At 58.8% G+C, this 17,450-nt stretch overlaps 2 non-coding genes across 2 annotated transcripts; one reads left to right on the forward strand and one right to left on the reverse strand.

Annotated features, from left to right (window-relative positions):
- Positions 1 to 8,119: 8,119 nt before the first annotated feature.
- LOC145337202 (small nucleolar RNA U3) lies at positions 8,120 to 8,336 on the forward strand. The gene has a single exon (XR_013885326.1). It is a non-coding gene; the product is annotated as a small nucleolar RNA U3 (small nucleolar RNA).
- Positions 8,337 to 9,723: 1,387 nt separating this feature from the next.
- Positions 9,724 to 9,940, reverse strand: LOC145337203 (small nucleolar RNA U3). Its single transcript, XR_013885327.1, has one exon. It is a non-coding gene; the product is annotated as a small nucleolar RNA U3 (small nucleolar RNA).
- Between the last annotated feature and the right edge of the window lie 7,510 nt (positions 9,941 to 17,450).

Consider the following 17,450-nt stretch of genomic DNA (forward strand, 5'->3'; position numbering starts at 1 on the left):
CTCGGGGTCAGGGGTCAGGGTTCGGGAGCTGAACTCGGGGTCAGGGCTCAGGGTTCGGGAGCTGAACTCGGGGTCAGGGATCAGGGTTCGGGAGCTGAACTCGGGGTCAGGGGTCAGGGTTCGGGAGCTGAAGCGGGGTCAGGGCTCAGGGTTTGGTAGCTGAACTCGGGGTCAGGGCTCAGGGTTCCGGAGCTGAACTCGGGGTCAGGGGTCAGGGTTCGGGAGCTGAAGCGGGGTCAGGGATCAGGGTTCGGGAGCTGAACTCGGGGTCAGGGCTCAGGGTTCCGGAGCTGAACTCGGGGTCAGGGCACAGGGTTCGGGAGCTGAACTCGGGGTCAGGGGTCAGGGTTCCGGAGCTGAACTCGGGGTCAGAGGTCAGGGTTCGGGAGCTGAATTCGGGCTCAGGGATCAGGGTTCCGGAGCTGAACTCGGGGTCAGGGGTCAGGGTTCGGGAGCTGAACTCCGGCTCAGGTGTCAGGGTTCGGGAGCTGAACTCGGGGTCAGGGCTCAGGGTTCAGGAGCTGAACTCGGGGTCAGGGGTCAGGGTTCGGGAGCTGAACTCGGGGTCAGGGGTCAGGGTTCGGGAGTTGAACTCGGGGTCAGGGGTCAGGGTTCGGGAGCTGAACTCGGGGTCACGGCTCAGGGTTCGGGAGCTGAAGTCGGGGTCAGGGCTCAGGGTTCGGGAGCTGAATTCGGGGTCAAGGCTCAGGGATCGGGAGCTGAACCCGGGGTCAGGGGTCAGATTTCGGGAGCTGAACTCGCGGTCAGGGCTCAGGGTTCGGGAGCTGAACTCGGGGTCATGGCTCAGGGTTCGGGAGCTGAACTCGGGGTCAGGGTTCCGGAGCTGAACTCGGGGTCAGAGGACAGGGTTCGGGAGCTGAATTCGGGGTCAAGGCTCAAGGATCGGGAGCTGAACTCGGTGTCAGGGGTCAGGGTTCGGGAGCTGAACTCGGGGTCAGGGCTCAGGGTTCGGGAGCTGAACTTGGGGTCAGGGCTCAGGGATCGGGAGCTGAACTCGGGGTCAGGGGTCAGGGTTCGGGAGCTGAACTCGGGTCAGGGGTCAGGGTTCCGGAGCTGAACTCGGGGTCAGGGGTCAGGGTTCGGGAGCTGAACTCGGGGTCTGGGATCAGGGTTCGGGAGCTGAACTCGGGGTCAGGGCTCAGGGTTCCGGAGCTGAACTCGGGGTCAGGGGTCAGGGTTCGGGAGCTGAAGCGGGGTCAGGGATCAGGGTTCGGGAGCTGAACTCGGGGTCAGGTCTCAGGGTTGCGGAGTTGAACTCGGGGTCAGGGCTCAGGGTTCCGGAGCTGAACTCGGGGTCAGGGGTCAGGGTTCGGGAGCTGAATTCGGGGTCAGGGGTCAGGGTTCGGGAGCTGAACTCGGGGTGAGGGCTCAGGGTTCAGGAGCTGAACTCGGGGTCAGGGGTCAGGGTTCGGGAGCTGAATTCGGGGTCAGGGGTCAGGGTTCGGGAGCTGAACTCGGGGTCAGGGGTCAGGGTTCGGGAGCTGAACTCGGGGTCAGGGATCAGGGTTCGGGAGCTGAACTCGGGGTCAGGGGTCAGGGTTCGGGAGCTGAAGCGGGGTCAGGGCTCAGGGTTTGGTAGCTGAACTCGGGGTCAGGGCTCAGGGTTCCGGAGCTGAACTCGGGGTCAGGGGTCAGGGTTCGGGAGCTGAAGCGGGGTCAGGGATCAGGGTTCGGGAGCTGAACTCGGGGTCAGGGCTCAGGGTTCCGGAGCTGAACTCGGGGTCAGGGCACAGGGTTCGGGAGCTGAACTCGGGGTCAGGGGTCAGGGTTCCGGAGCTGAACTCGGGGTCAGGGTTCAGGGTTCGGGAGCTGAATTCGGGCTCAGGGATCAGGGTTCCGGAGCTGAACTCGGGGTCAGGGGTCAGGGTTCGGGAGCTGAACTCCGGCTCAGGTGTCAGGGTTCGGGAGCTGAACTCGGGGTCAGGGCTCAGGGTTCAGGAGCTGAACTCGGGGTCAGGGGTCAGGGTTCGGGAGCTGAACTCGGGGTCAGGGGTCAGGGTTCGGGAGCTGAACTCGGGGTCAGGGCTCAGGGTTCCGGAGCTGAACTCGGGGTCAGGGCTCAGGGTTCGGGAGCAGAATTCGGGGTCAGGGCTCAGGGATCGCGAGCTGAACCTGGGGTCAGGGCTCAGGGTGCGGGAGCTGAACTCGGGGTCAGGGCTCAGGGCTCGGGAGCTGAACTCGGGGTCAGGGCTCAGGGTTCGGGAGCTGAACTCGGGGTCAGGGCTCAGGGTTCGGGAGCTGAACTCGGGGTCAGGGGTCAGGGATCGGGAGCTGAACTCGGGGTCAGGGGTCAGGGTTCGGGAGCTGAACTCGGGGTCAGGGGTCAGGGTTCGGGAGCTGAACTCGGGGTCAGGGCTCAGGGTTCGGGAGCTGAACTCGGGGTCAGGGGTCAGGGATCGAGAGCTGAACTCGGGGTCAGGGCTCAGTGTTCGGGAGCTGAACTCGGGGTCAGGGGTCAGGGTTCGGGAGCTGAACTCGGGATCAGGGCTCAGGGTTCGGGAGCTGAACTCGGGGTCAGGGCTCAGGGTTCCGGAGCTGAACTCGGGGTCAGGGGTCAGGGTTCGGGTGCTGAACTCGGGGTCAGGGTCAGTGTTCGGGAGTTGAACTCGGGGTCAGGGCTCAGGGTTCCGGAGCTGAACTCGGGGTCAGGGTTCAGGGTTCGGGAGCTGAACTCGGGGTCAGGGCTCAGGGTTCGGGAGCTGAACTCGGGATCAGGGGTCAGGGTTCGGGAGCTGAGCTCGGGGTCAGGGCTGAGGGTTCGGGAGCTGAACTCGGGGTCAGGGATCAGGGTTCGGGAGCTGAACTCGGGGTCAGGGGTCAGGGTTCGGGAGCTGAAGCGGGGTCAGGGATCAGGGTTCGGGAGCTGAACTCGGGGTCAGGGCTCAGGGTTCGGGAGCTGAACTCGGGGTCAGGGCTCAGAGTTCGGGAGCCGAGCTCGGGGTCAGGGGTCAGGGTTCGGGAGCTGAACTCGGGGTCAGGGCTCAGGGTTCGGGAGCTGAACTCGGGGTCAGGGATCAGGGTTCGGGAGCTGAACTCGGGGTCAGGGGTCAGGGTTCGGGAGCTGAAGCGGGGTCAGGGCTCAGGGTTTGGTAGCTGAACTCGGGGTCAGGGCTCAGGGTTCCGGAGCTGAACTCGGGGTCAGGGGTCAGGGTTCGGGAGCTGAAGCGGGGTCAGGGATCAGGGTTCGGGAGCTGAACTCGGGGTCAGGGCTCAGGGTTCCGGAGCTGAACTCGGGGTCAGGGCACAGGGTTCGGGAGCTGAACTCGGGGTCAGGGGTCAGGGTTCCGGAGCTGAACTCGGGGTCAGAGGTCAGGGTTCGGGAGCTGAATTCGGGCTCAGGGATCAGGGTTCCGGAGCTGAACTCGGGGTCAGGGGTCAGGGTTCGGGAGCTGAACTCCGGCTCAGGTGTCAGGGTTCGGGAGCTGAACTCGGGGTCAGGGCTCAGGGTTCAGGAGCTGAACTCGGGGTCAGGGGTCAGGGTTCGGGAGCTGAACTCGGGGTCAGGGGTCAGGGTTCGGGAGCTGAACTCGGGGTCAGGGCTCAGGGTTCCGAAGCTGAACTCGGGGTCAGGGCTCAGGGTTCCGGAGCTGAACTCGGGGTCATGTCTCAGGGTTCGGGAGCTGAACCTGGGGTCAGGGCTCAGGGTTCGGGAGCTGAACTCGGGGTCAGGGCTCAGGGTTCGGGAGCTGAACTCGGGGTCAGGGCTCAGGGTTCGGGAGCTGAACTCGGGGTCAGGGGTCAGGGATCGGGAGCTGAACGTGGGTTCAGGGGTCAGGGTTCGGGAGCTGAACTCGGGGTCAGGGCTCAGGGTTCGGGAGCTGAACTCGGGGTCAGGGCTCAGGGTTCGGGAGCTGAACTCGGGGTCAGGGGTCAGGGATCGGGAGCTGAACTCGGGGTCAGGGCTCAGGGTTCGGGAGCTGAACTCGGGGTCAGGGCTCAGGGTTCGGGAGCTGAACTCGGGATCAGGGCTCAGGGTTCGGGAGCTGAACTCGGGGTCAGGGCTCAGGGTTCCGGAGCTGAACTCGGGGTCAGGGGTCAGGGTTCGGGTGCTGAACTCGGGGTCAGGGTCAGTGTTCGGGAGTTGAACTCGGGTTCAGGGCTCAGGGTTCCGGAGCTGAACTCGGGGTCAGGGGTCAGGGTTCGGGTGCTGAACTCGGGGTCAGGGTCAGTGTTCGGGAGTTGAACTCGGGGTCAGGGCTCAGGGTTCGGGAGTTGAACTCGGGGTCAGGGCTCAGGGTTCGGGAGCTGAACTCGGGGTCAGGGTTCAGGGTTCGGGAGCTGAACTCGGGGTCAAGGCTCAGGGTTCAGGAGCTGAACTCGGTGTCAGGGTTCAGGGTTCGGGGCTCGGGAGCTGAACTCGGGGTCAGGGGTCAGGGTTCGGGAGCTGAACTCGGGGTCAGGGCTCAGGGTTCCGGAGCTGAACTCGGGGTCAGGGCTCAGGGTTCGGGAGCTGAACTCGGGGTCAAGGCTCAGGGTTCAGGAGCTGAACTCGGTGTCAGGGTTCAGGGTTCGGGGCTCGGGAGCTGAACTCGGGGTCAGGGGTCAGGGTTCGGGAGCTGAACTCGGGGTCAGGGCTCAGGGTTCCGGAGCTGAACTCGGGGTCAGGGCTCAGGGTTCCGGAGCTGAACTCGGGGTCAGGGCTCAGGGTTCGGGAGCTGAACTCGGGGTCAGGGTTCAGGGTTCGGGAGCTGAACTCGGGGTCAGGGCTCAGGGTTCGGGAGCTGAAGCGGGGTCAGGGATCAGGGTTCGGGAGCTGAACTCGGGGTCAGGGCTCAGGGTTCGGGAGCTGAACTCGGGGTCAGGGGTCAGGGTTCGGGAGCTGAACTCGGGGTCAGGGCTCAGGGATCAGGAGTTGAACTCGGGGTCAGGGGTCAGGGTTCGGGTGCTGAACTCGGGGTCAGGGGTCAGGGTTCGGGAGCTGAACTCGAGGTCAGGGGTCAGGGTTCGGGAGCTGAACTCGGGGTCAGGGGTCAGGGTTCGGGAGCTGAAGCGGGGTCAGGGATTAGGGTTCGGGAGCTGAACTCGGGGTCAGGGTTCGGGGTTCCGGAGCTGAACTTGGGCTCAGGGCTCAGGGTTCGGGAGCTGAACTCGGGGTCAGGGCTCAGGGTTCGGGAGCTGAACTCGGGGTCAGGGCTCAGGGTTCGGGAGCTGAACTCGGGGTCAGGGATCAGGGTTCGGGAGCTGAACTCGGGGTCAGGGGTCAGGGTTCGGGAGCTGAACTCGGGGTCAGGGTTCAGGGTTCGGGGTTCGGCAGCTGAACTCGGGGTCAGGGGTCAGGGTTCGGGAGCTGAACTCGGGGTCAGGGATCAGGGTTCGGGAGCTGAACTCGGGGTTAGGGCCCAGGGTTCCGGAGCTGAACTCCGGGTCAGGGCTCAGGGTTCGGGAGCTGAACTTGGGGTCAGGGCTCAGGGTTCGGGAGCTGAACTCGGGGTCAGGGGTCAGGGTTCGGGAGCTGAACTCGGGGTCAGGGGTCAGGGTTCGGGGTTCCGGAGCTGAACTCGGGGTCAGGGGTCAGGGTTCGGGAGGTGAACTCGGGGTCAGGGATCAGGGTTTGGGAGCTGATCTCGGGGTCAGGGCTCAGGGTTCCGGAGCTGAACTCGGGGTCAGGGGTCAGGGTTCGGGAGCTGAAGCGGGGTCAGGGATCAGGGTTCGGGAGCTGAACTCGGGGTCAGGGCTCAGGGTTCGGGAGGTGAACTCGGGGTGAGGGCTCAGGGTTCCGGAGCTGAACTCGGGGTCAGGGGCCAGGGTTCGGGAGCTGAACTCAGGGTCAGGGGTCAGGGTTCGGGAGCTGAACTCGGGGTCAGGGGTCAGGGTTCGGGAGCTGAACTCGGGGTCAGGGATCAGGGTTCGGGAGCTGAACTCGGGGTCAGGGATCAGGGTTCGGGAGCTGAAGCGGGGATAGGGGTCAGGGCGCGAGAGCTGAACTCGGGGTCAGGGGTCAGGGTTTGGGAGTTGAACTCGGGGTCAGGGGTCAGGGTTCGGGAGCTGAACTCGGGGTCACGGCTCAGGGTTCGGGAGCTGAACTCGGGGTCAGGGCTCAGGGTTCCGGAGCTGAACTCGGGGTCCGGGCTCAGGGTTCGGGAGCTGAACTCGGGGTCATGGCTCAGGGTTCGGGAGCTGAATTCGGGGTCAAGGCTCAGGGATCGGGAGCTGAACCCGGGGTCAGGGGTCAGATTTCGGGAGCTGAACTCGCGGTCAGGGCTCAGGGTTCGGGAGCTGAACTCGGGGTCATGGCTCACGGTCGGGAGCTGAACTCGGGGTCAGGGCTCAGGGTTCGGGAGCTGAACTCGGGGTCAGGGTCAGGGTTCCGGAGCTGAACTCGGGGTCAGAGGACAGGGTTCGGGAGCTGAATTCGGGGTCAAGGCTCAAGGATCGGGAGCTGAACTCGGTGTCAGGGGTCAGGGTTCGGGAGCTGAACTCGGGGTCAGGGATCAGGGTTCGGGGGCTGAACTTGGGGTCAGGGCTCAGGGTTCGGGAGCTGAACTCGGGGTCAGGGGTCAGGGTTCGGGAGCTGAACTCGGGTCAGGGGTCCGGGTTCCGGAGCTGAACTCGGGGTCAGGGGTCAGGGTTCGGGAGCTGAACTCGGGGTCAGGGGTCAGGGTTCGGGAGCTGAAGCGGGGTCAGGGATCAGGGTTCGGGAGCTGAACTCGGGGTCAGGGCTCAGGGTTCCGGAGCTGAACTCGGGGTGAGGGCTCAGGGTTCAGGAGCTGAACTCGGGGTCAGGGGTCAGGGTTCGGGAGCTGAATTCGGGGTCAGGGGTCAGGGTTCGGGAGCTGAACTCGGGGTCAGGGGTCAGGGTTCGGGAGCTGAACTCGGGGTCAGGGATCAGGGTTGCGGAGCTGAACTTGGGGTCAGGGGTCAGGGTTCGGGAGCTGAAGCGGGGTCAGGGATCAGGGTTCAGGAGCTGAACTCGGGGTCAGGGCTCAGGGTTCCGGAGCTAAACTCGGGGTCAGGGGTCAGGGTTCGGGAGCTGAAGCGGGGTCAGGGATCAGGGTTCGGGAGCTGAACTCGGGGTCAGGGCTCAGGGTTCCGGAGCGGAACTCGGGGTCAGGGGTCAGGGTTCGGGAGCTGAACTCGGGGTCAGGGCTCAGGGTTCCGGAGCTGAACTCGGGGTCAGGGGTCAGGGTTCGGGAGCTGAACTCGGGGTCAGGCCTCAGGGTTCCGGAGCTGAACTCGGGGTCAGGGCTCAGGGTTCGGGAGCTGAATTCGGGGTCATGGCTCAGGGTTCGGGAGCTGAACTCGGGGTCAAGGCTCAGGGATCGGGAGCTGAACCCCGGGTCAGGGGGCAGGGTTCGGGAGCTGAACTCGCGGTCAGGGCTCAGGGTTCGGGAGCTGAACTCGGGGTCAGGGCTCAGGGTCGGGAGCTGAACTCGGGGTCAGGGCTCAGGGTTCGGGAGCTGAACTCGGGGTCAGGGCTCAGGGTTCGGGAGCTGAACTTGGGGTCAGGGCTCAGGGTTCCGGAGCTGAACTCGGGGTCAGAGGACAGGGTTCGGGAGCTGAATTCGGGGTCAAGGCTCAAGGATCGGGAGCTGAACCCGGGGTCAGGGGTCAGGGTTCGGGAGCTGAACTCGGGGTCAGGGCTCAGGGTTCGGGAGCTGAACTCGGGGTCAGGGCTCAGGGTTCGGGAGCTGAACCCGTGGTCAGGGCTCTGGGGTCGGGAGCTGAACTCGGGGTCAGTGCTCCGGGGTCGGGAGCTGAACTCGGGGTCAGGGCTCAGGGTTCGGGAGCTGAACTCGGGGTCAGGGCTCAGGGTTCGGGAGCTGAACTCGGGGTCAGGGATCAGGGTTCGGGAGCTGAACTCGGGGTCAGGGGTCAGGGTTCGGGAGCTGAAGCGGGGTCAGGGATCAGGGTTCGGGAGCTGAACTCGGGGTCAGGGCTCAGGGTTCGGGAGCTGAACTCGGGGTCAGGGCTCAGGGTCGGGAGCTGAATTCGGGGTCAGGGCTCAGGGTTTGGGAGCTGAACTCGGGGTCAGGGCTCAGGGTTCGGGAGCTGAACTCGGGGTCAGGGGTCAGGGTTCGGGAGCTGACCGAGGCGAGAGTTATCCGAGCGTGATGTGTATCTGTGGTATTGGCAGCTGAGTTTCTGTGTGTTTGTCAGTAAGATTTTACTCTTAGGGATCATTTCTATAGTGTTTTCCTAGAGAAATGTGTTTCTAAAGTGTGTGGTCTCCCAATCCAGGAGGAGGATTTCTAGTGTTCTCTTCTGAGCAGGAAGCTGGTACTGAGTGTTACTTTCAGTAACTGCTCAGTGTCATTGATGAGTGTTCCTTCTCTCTCTTGTAGAGAGGTGGAGGAAGAGAACACAGTCTGAGTGGATTGTCTGTAAAATTAACAAAAGGAGAAATTTGATTTGGAGTTGTGTGTATGAGATATTACAATGCAGAAAGAGTTGTGTCTGTGCTCCTTCTGAAACATGTGTCCCTTTTAATTGTGTTTTCCCACACCTTGTATGCTGAGGTCTTTCAAATACTGATCTTAATTCTTAGGTGTAGAAGGTTCTGATTTGATTTGATTTATTGTTGTCACATGTATTAGTATACAGTGAAAAGTATTGTTTCTTGTCCATTATACAGACAAAGCATACCGTTCATAGAGAAGAAAACCAGAGTGCAGAATGTAGTGTTCCAGTCATAGCGAGGGTGTCGAGAAAGATCAACTTAGTGCGAGGTAGGTCCATTCAAAAGTCTGACAGCAGCAGGGAAGAAGCTGTTCTTGAGTCGGTCGGTACGGGACCTCAGAGTTTTGTATCTTTTTCCCGACAGAAGATGGAAGAGAGAATATCCAGAGTCATTGGGTCCTTAAATAGTATTATACAGTGAAGAATATTGTTTCCTGTGTGTTATAGAGACAAAGCATACCGATCATAGAAAGGAAAGGAGAGGTTACAGAATGTAGTGTTACAGTCACAACTAGCAGGTAAAGAAAGATCAACTTAACATGAGGGAGGTCCATTGTGTGTGACTTCAGACTTTTGTATCTTTTTCCCAATGGAACAAGGTGGAAGAGAGAATGTCCAGGGTGTATGTTGTCCTTGATTATTCTGGCTGCTTTTCTGAAGCAGCGGGAAGTGTAGACAGAGTTAATGGATGGGAGGCTGGTTTGCAGAATGAACTGAGCTACATTCACAACTCTTTGTAGTTCCTTGTGGTCTTGGACAGAGCAGGAGCCCAGACCAAGCTGTGATACAACCAGAAAGGATGCTTTCTACGGTGCACCTGTAAAAGCTGGTGAGAGTCATAGCGGACATGGCAAATTTCCTTCGCCTCCTGAGAAAGTAGAGGCATTGGTGGGGTTTCTTAACCATAGCATTGGTGTGAAGGGACTGGATAGTGAAAATGTATTTCCTCTAATCCTCTCTACATTTCCTGCTACTTACCTTAAATCTATGCCCCCGTTTACTAAAGGGAAAAGTTCCTTCCTGCCCACCCAATCTACCTCCCTCAGACTTTTGTACACCTTAATCTTGTTGACCATAACCATTCAACCATGGATCCCAAACACAATAGCAGCACGGTGGTTAGCACTGATCACAGTTTGATCCAACCACTGTTAACCAGGATTTCCATTCTGTATACCCACTGCCACCAACAGTATGTGTCACACACAGTAGACCCCACTGGTACAAGTAGCCTGAAAACAAAGGCCAGGGTTCACATTTTGAATACCCCCCAACAAAACAACTTCCACAAAATTTTACAGATAATCCACTCAGACTGTGCTCCCTTCCTCCACCTCTCTACAAGAGATATAAGGAACACTCATCAATGACACTGAGCAGTTACTGAAAGTAACACTCAGTGCCAGCTTCCTGCTCAGAAGAGAACACTAGAAATCCTCCTCATGGATTGGGAGACCACACACTTTAGAAACACATTTCTCTGGGAAAACACTATAGAAATGATCCCTAAGAGTATAAGCTCACTGACAAACACACAGAAACTCAGCTGCCAATACCACAGATACACATCACGCTCACAGGCTGCATCTCTCATTTATCGATTCTGTTATTTACATTTTTCCTAATTAATTGCTCTACAATTATACACCAAATTAAATATACAAAAACAGATTATTTTTCCAAATGGAACATTGAAACCATCGGATTTGTTCAGTCTGATTTGCCTAATACATTCAATCCACCATCAAAAATTAACATATGTGTCACTCACAACACACAGACTGTACCACTGTCTAACTCTTCATAAAACACAGCAACTAACTCCCTGTCAGTGTGAATCAGACTGTAAACTTGGTGTTATATATGACTCTGAAATGAGTTTGATCTCACACTGAGAGCCTGCCTGTTATGGGGTGATGCACATGTTCACGTATAAGATAATGAATGGGATGAATAGGGTAGAGGTGGAGAGGCTCTTCCCGCTCAGAAAGGACAGTAGGACTAGAGGGCACAGCCTCAAGATAAGGTGGGGGAGGTTTAGAACGGAGTTGAGGAGGAACTTCTTCACTCAAAGGGTGGTGAATCTCTGGAATTCTCTGCCCGTTGAAGTGGTGGAGGCTGCCTCGCTAAATATTTTTAAGACACGGGTTGATGGGTTTTTGATAAGAGAGGGGATTAAGGGTTATGGGGAGAGGGCGGGAAAGTGGAACTGAGACACGACAGATCAGCCATGATCTTATTGAATGGCGGGGCAGGCTCGAAGGGCTAGATGGCCTACTCCTGCTCCTATTTCTTATGTTCTTATGTTCACACAGACGCTGCTGCAATCCTGGGCCTCACTCCCCCTAAATGTTGGACATTAGCTATTTGTTAGGCAAGGGCATGATGGGATAGGCTTGAAATGAGAGCAGACATGATGTGAAGGAATGATGGGATAGGCTTGAGGGGCTGATTGGCCTCCTCCTGTGCTGATATCTGAGTCATCCCCATCCGCCTGTAATCCACTGCTGTGATTGGCTTGGGATATCACACCCCACCGTGATTGATTGAAGATTCCTGATTGGCTGTCAGGGGTTGTCAATCATTCCCAGTTTGAATGCAGGATGTCCCCGTGGTATAAATACAGGAGCCTGTGACAAGACAGCTCAGCTTGTTTGAGTTCTCATCCAGTGAGAACACAATGGCTTCCCAAGTCAGTCAGAACCACCACAAGGACTGTGAGGATGCTGTTCACAAGCAGCTGGAGAAGGATATGAACCAGAGTCTGCTGGATCTGCACAAACTCCCCTCTGGGAACACTGACCCTCATGGAACTCACTGATATGGATACTGGATAAATGGGAATGGAGACATGTCTCAGGGTCTGTGAATCTAACTGGGGATTGGTAATGGAGAGAAGACAATGCTGCCCCAGTAATCCTGGGATATAAATACACTCTCCAATCACTTGGGATTGCACTATCTATTGAGGAAATCCAACTAATACTTGTTGCTGTGAGATGTTAATGACTTCTCCTCCTCCTCTTCCAGCTGTGTGACTTCCTGGAGACTCGCTGCTTGGATGAACAAGTGAAGATGATCAAGAAGCTTGGAGATCACATCACCAACCTGAAGAGACTGGGAGCCCCTGAGAATGGCAGGGAGAGGACCTGTTTGACAGGCTCCCCCTCAACTGACTGGGATTCGAATGGAAAAGTCAGCTCTGCTGCACTGGAAAATAAAACATTTTTGTCTGTGTAATTCTGGAGCTGATTTTCATTATTTTGACTCCTTTAAATCCCAATCCCGCTTCCTAAAGGTGATCCAATTCCTGCCCAGGACAATGACACTGATTCAGAAACATGGGGGATTTTTTGTGTTAGAAATGTGTGGTTTCCCCCTCAGTGTGGGTGAAAGCCCCCCATGCTGTTGGGGCGTTGCATTGAATACAATGTCCACCCATTTCCAGGGTGGGGAATCTCTGCCTCTCACTTGGCAGAAGAATGAGCTTCCTAATTCTGATACCTTGTACGAGACGGCCTCAAACCCCCTCCCCGTGTTAGTGAGGGTAACTCTGTATCTGGAGAAGTGAGTGGCAGCTTCACAATGCAGCTTGATGGTGAGTGAGTGAATACAGAGTTACCGTGTCCAAATATCCCCCATCCGGGGGAAGGGGGGGAAATATTACATTTCATTTGTGTTCACTGGGGTGGGATTAAAACTCCATCAGGCCTTTAATGGGGATTTTATTTTTGGAATGAATTCTATTTCAGGGGAACTCACTGACTGTTATTTCACTCCCATTAAAAAGGGATGAGCAGAAATAGGCCATTCGGCCCAACCAGTCTGACCCACCGTTCAACAAGATGGTATTTCTGATCCTCTCCATTCCACTTTCCTGCCTCATCCCCACTGAAATAATCATCAGCTCCGTGATTCTCCCACCAAACCGCATCACTTCACACTCTCCTGCTTCCTGGGGAGGGGGACGGGGTGACCGAGGGGAGGGGAGGGGAGGGGGACGGGGTGACCGAGGGGAGGGGGACGGGGTGACCGAGGGGAGGGGAGGGGAGGGGGACGGGGTGACCGAGGGGAGGGGGACGGGGTGACCGAGGGGAGGGGAGGGGGACGGGGTGACCGAGGGGAGGGGGACGGGGTGACCGAGGGGAGGGGAGGGGGACGGGGTGACCGAGGGGAGGGGGACGGGGTGACCGAGGGGAGTGTTATCTGAGGGGAGGGGGACGGAGTGACCGAGGGGAGTGTTATCTGAGGGGAGGGGGATGGAGTGACCGAGGGGAGTGTTATCTGAGGGGAGGGGGATGGAGTGACCGAGGGGAGTGTTATCTGAGGGGAGGGGTACGGAGTGACCGAGGGGAGTGTTATCTGAGGGGAGGGGGATGGAGTGACCGAGGGGAGTGTTATCTGAGGGGAGGGGGATGGAGTGACCGAGGGGAGTGTTATCTGAGGGGAGGGGGATGGAGTCTCCGAGGGGAGTGTTATCTGAGGGGAGGGGTACGGAGTGACCGAGGGGAGTGTTATCTGAGGGGAGGGGGACGGAGTGACCGAGGGGAGGGGGACGGAGTGACCGAGGGGAGTGTTATCTGAGGGGAGGGGGACGAGGTGACCGAGGGGAGTGTTATCTGAGGGGAGGGGGATGGAGTGACCGAGGGGAGTGTTATCTGAGGGGAGGGGGACGGAGTGACCGAGGGGAGTGTTATCTGAGGGGAGGGGGACGAGGTGACCGAGGGGAGGGGGATGGAGTGACCGAGGGGAGGGGGACGGAGTTACAGAGGGGAGGGGGACGGATGACCGAGGGGAGTGTTATCTGAGGGGAGGGGGACGAGGTGACCGAGGGGAGTGTTATCTGAGGGGAGGGGGACGAGGTGACCGAGGGGAGTGTTATCTGAGGGGAGGGGGATGGAGTGACCGAGGGGGAGTGTTATCCGAGGGGAGGGGGACGGAGTGACCGAGGGGAGTGTTATCTGAGGGGATGGGGACGAGGTGACCGAGGGGAGGGGGACGGAGTGACCGAGGGGGAGTGTTATCCGAGGGGAGGGGGACGGAGTGACCGAGGGGAGTGTTATCTGAGGGGAGGGGGACGGAGTGACCGAGGGGAGTGTTATCTGAGGGGAGGGGGATGTAGTGACCGAGGGGAGGGGGATGGAGTGACCGAGGGGAGGGGGACGGGGTGACCGAGGGGAGTGTTATCTGAGGGGAGGGGGATGGGGTGACCGAGGGGGAGTGTTATCTGAGGGGAGGGGGATGGGGTGACCGAGGGGGAGTGTTATCCGAGGGGAGGGGGACGGGGTGACCGAGGGGGAGTGTTATCCGAGGGGAGGGGGACGGGGTGACCGAGGGGGAGTGTTATCTGAGGGGAGGGGGATGTGTAAATACTAATATATTGGAGTTATATTTTTCTGAAAAGTGAATGATTTTGGAGAGTGTCAGTGACTCTATAACAGACGGGGGATTTTTTATTTAGTTATTTGAAGGTCCAGGAGTGTGAACAACCTGTAAAGATGCTGTTAACAGATATATCTGTACACCATAGAAAAATAGCCTAAAGTTAGGTAGACTGGATATAGTCAGGCACATTGATAACCCACATTATGGAAACAACTGTGATTTTAGTCACAAACACAGGGCATAAAATTTGCTGCTGCTAACAGAGCAATAGTCAGGGACAATAAAGAGATGCCTGTGGTGTAGGAATAACACCAGATGTGTGGTGTGCAGTGAAGCATACACCACATCCTGAAGGAACGTACGAGGTCCAGGTAGTAAAAGCAAATGGTCTGCAAGATGTGTTGTTTCTCCAACTGAGCATAAAAGGGGAAAAAGGTCACTGAGATAGTCGGGACAGCAGTGATTAAGTTGGCAAAGGATTGATTACCGCCAATCTGAACTGGACATGTAACAGTGTTGGATAAGACGGATGAGTTTACTAATGCACTCTTGTGATAACAGGAGACATTGTTAGATGGGGAGTAGAGGGGATGGAAACTTGGGGCACCTTGAGCCAATAGGGGAATGATAACACATAGATGGGACAGGGACCACCAATTCGGGGAGAACATCACATTGCAAAGCCATTACAATGCTTGTAAAAAAGTATAAAACGTGCTGCAAATCGATGTAAGGTCTGCCTATTTTATTGGACACCCGGTCGTGCAAGAACGTCAAATAAAATATCTTGTTCCTTCAGAACTTGACTCGACTAAAACTGTTTGACTGTGAGCTGCGTTTCTCACAATGAGTTAAAATGTTTAAAGGGGAAGAAATAAATAATTTGTGTAAATGATATTTTTAATAAAGTGGACAGAATGATGTTGGAGTTTCCTCTAGAATTGATTACATTGATGAGAAAATATTAGAATTATTTTAGTGTGTATTTTGTTTACACTGTGTTAACTGGGTTATTAATGAACACACTGTCAGCCTGGGGGGGGGGAGTGTGTTAGACTGGGGAGGGGGGGGGGAGTGTGTTAGACTGGGGGGGGGGAGTGTGTTAGACTGGGGAGGGGGGGGAGTGTGTTAGACTGGGGAGGGGGGGGAGTGTGTTAGACTGGGGGGGGGGAGTGTGTTAGACTGGGGGGGAGTGTGTTAGACTGGGGGGGGGGGAGTGTGTTAGACTGGAGGGGGGGGAGTGTGTTAGACTGGAGGGGGGGGAGTGTGTTAGACTGGGGAGGGGGGGGGGGAGTGTGTTAGACTGGGGGGGGGAGTGTGTTAGACTGGGGAGGGGGGGAGTGTGTTAGACTGGGGGGGGGGGGAGTGTGTTAGACTGGGGGGGAGGGGAGTGTGTTAGACTGGGGGGGGGGAGTGAGTTAGACTGGAGGGGGGGGAGTGAGTTAGACTGGAGGGGGGGGAGTGTGTTAGACTGGGGGGGGGAGTGAGTTAGACTGGGGGGGGAGTGAGTTAGACTGGAGGGGGGGGAGTGTGTTAGACTGGGGGGGGGGGAGTGTGTTAGACTGGGGGGGGGGAGTGTGTTAGACTGGGGGGGGGGGAGTGTGTTAGACTGGGGGGGGGGAGTGTGTTAGACTGGGGGGGGGAGTGTGTTAGACTGGGGGGGGGGAGTGTGTTAGATTGGGGGGGGGGAGTGAGTTAGACTGGGGGGGGGGAGTGTGTTAGACTGGGGGGGGGGGGGAGTGTGTTAGACTGGGGGGGGGGAGTGTGTTAGACTGGGGGGGGGAGTGAGTTAGACTGGGGGGGGGGAGTGTGTTAGACTGGGGGGGGGAGTGTGTTAGACTGGGGGGGGGGAGTGTGTTAGACTGGGGGGGGAGTGAGTTAGACTGGGGGGGGAGTGTGTTAGACTGGGGGGGGGGAGTGTGTTAGACTGGGGGGGGGGGAGTGTGTTAGACTGGGGGGGGGGAGTGTGTTAGACTGGGGGGGGGGGGGAGTGAGTTAGACTGGGGGGGGAGTGAGTTAGACTGGGGGGGGGTGTGTGTTAGACTGGGGGGGGGGAGTGAGTTAGACTGGGGGGGGGAGTGAGTTAGACTGGGGGGGGGGAGTGTGTTAGACTGGGGGGGGGGGAGTGTGTTAGACTGGGGGGGGGGGAGTGTGTTAGACTGGGGGGGCGGGGAGTGTGTTAGACTGGGGGGGGGAGTGTGTTAGACTGGAGGGGGGGGAGTGAGTTAGACTGGGGGGGGGGAGTGTGTTAGACTGGGGGGGGGAGTGTGTTAGACTGGGGGGGGGGGGAGTGTGTTAGACTGGGGGGGGGGAGTGTGTTAGACTGGGGGGGGGAGTGTGTTAGACTGGGGGGGGGGGGGAGTGTGTTAGACTGGGGGGGGGGGAGTGTGTTAGACTGGGGGGGGGAGTGTGTTAGACTGGGGGGGGGGGGAGTGTGTTAGACTGGGGGGGGGGGAGTGTGTTAGACTGGGGGGGGGAGTGTGTTAGACTGGGGGGGGGGAGTGTGTTAGACTGGGGGGGGGGGAGTGTGTTAGACTGGGGGGGGGAGTGTGTTAGACTGGGGGGGGGGAGTGTGTTAGACTGGGGGGGGGGAGTGTGTTAGACTGGGGGGGGGGGGGAGGGTGTTAGACTGGGGGGGGGGGGGAGGGTGTTAGACTGGGGGGGGGGGGGAGTGTGTTAGACTGGGGGGGGGGAGTGTGTTAGACTGGGGGGGGGGGAGTGTGTTAGACTGGGGGGGGGAGTGTGTTAGACTGGGGGGGGGGAGTGTGTTAGACTGGGGGGGGAGTGTGTTAGACTGGGGGGGGGAGTGTGTTAGACTGGGGGGGGGGGGAGGGTGTTAGACTGGGGGGGGGAGTGTGCTAGACTGGGGGGGGGAGTGTGTTAGACTGGGGGGGGGGAGTGTGTTAGACTGGGGGGGGGAGTGAGTTAGACTGGGGGGGGGGAGTGTGTTAGACTAGGGGGGGGGAGTGTGTTAGACTGGGGGGGGGGAGTGAGTTAGACTGGGGGGGGGGAGTGTGTTAGACTGGGGGGGGGGGGAGTGTGTTAGACTGGGGGGGGGGGAGTGTGTTAGACTGGGGGGGGGGAGTGTGTTAGACTGGGGGGGGGGGAGTGTGTTAGATTGGGGGGGGGAGTGTGTTAGACTGGGGGTGGGGGAGTGTGTTAGACTGGGGGGGGGGGGGGAGGGTGTTAGACTGGGGGGGGGAGTGTGTTAGACTGGGGGGGGGGGGGGGAGGGTGTTAGACTGGGGGGGGGAGTGTGTTAGACTGGGGGGGGGGGGGGGAGGGTGTTAGACTGGGGGGGGGGAGTGTGTTAGACTGGGGGGGGGGTGGTTAGACTGGGGGGGGGAGTGTGTTAGACTGGGGGTGGGGGAGTGTGTTAGACTGGGGGGGGGGGGGAGGGTGTTAGACTGGGGGGGGGAGTGTGTTAGACTGGGGGGGGGGGGGGAGGGTGTTAGACTGGGGGGGGGTGTGTGTTAGACTGGGGGGGGAGTGTGTTAGACTGGGGGGGGGGGGGAGGGTGTTAGACTGGGGGGGGGGAGTGTGTTAGACTGGGGGGGGGGGAGTGTGTTAGACTGGGGGTGGGGGAGTGTGTTAGACTGGGGGGGGGGGGGGGAGTGTGTTAGACTGGGGGGGGGGGGAGTGTGTTAG

This window comes from Carcharhinus amblyrhynchos, unplaced genomic scaffold (genome assembly GCF_965287045.1).
Source record: "Carcharhinus amblyrhynchos unplaced genomic scaffold, sCarAmb.v2.hapA scaffold_44, whole genome shotgun sequence".
Lineage (NCBI taxonomy): Eukaryota > Metazoa > Chordata > Chondrichthyes > Carcharhiniformes > Carcharhinidae > Carcharhinus > Carcharhinus amblyrhynchos.